General features: G+C 31.2%; 1 pseudogene; it reads right to left on the reverse strand.

Moving 5' to 3' along the window:
- Positions 1-253: 253 nt before the first annotated feature.
- LOC122127650 lies at positions 254-350 on the reverse strand (annotated as a pseudogene).
- Positions 351-842: the final 492 nt, after the last annotated feature.

An 842-nucleotide genomic window follows, 5' to 3' on the forward strand; every position in this document is an offset into this window, starting at 1 on the left:
AGGAACAGTTTAAGATTCCTTTAATTCCTAGATCCTTATAGAATTTTATTTCTTTGGGATAAAATGACAATGTTATCTTATTTCAAAAGTTTTATAAAGATTATGCTATATAAAGGCCTTTCTAAAAAGGTGAAGATTGAATACACTCATGTCAAACTAACTTTTATTTCTATGAATTATATGTATTATTACACTTGTATATTTGTAATCAACTTTTTCATAACTGTTTTTCATTTCTTGCGTCTGAAGAATGAAAAATATGGAATACTTCACAAATTTTCATATCATCCTTGTGCAAAAGCCATGTTAATCTCTGTATTGTAATTCAGGTAGACATGCTGCTGAAGCATGTAGTATCTTGTAAATTTACATAGTTAATGATGCAAACTTAAGATAGGCATATATCCTTGGTTGCCTATTTGCAACAAGGAAACCTATTGTTCCCAAATTTGCTATTCATCTTATTTCTGCAAAATTCTGTGTATGGCGGAAAAAACTTATATTGTTTGTTCAATTGCTCACATTTGCAATTTTTTGTCAATAACTATTTTAAGTCTTTTTCATTTGAAATTTGATCATACTTTGAAGCCTTCATAGCTAGGTCCAAAGGTGATGGATTTTCAAGTACTTATTTTTTAACTGATTTAGCTTTGTGGAGCTAATGGATTCAAAGTAAGCCTTGCTTAAGAGCTACTTCTAAACTTCTGCAGCTTAAAATTTCCCAAATGAGGTCTTACTGGCACAAATGTCTGCCTGACCCTTTACCCTTGCTCCATGTAAGAACAGACCTACCAGAATATCTTACCCTGACAGCATAGATTGTCTTATTGGAGAAAAACTAA

This window comes from Dipodomys spectabilis, unplaced genomic scaffold (assembly GCF_019054845.1).
Source record: "Dipodomys spectabilis isolate Male_0828 unplaced genomic scaffold, ASM1905484v1 ptg000306l, whole genome shotgun sequence".
NCBI classification, from domain to species: Eukaryota; Metazoa; Chordata; class Mammalia; order Rodentia; family Heteromyidae; genus Dipodomys; species Dipodomys spectabilis.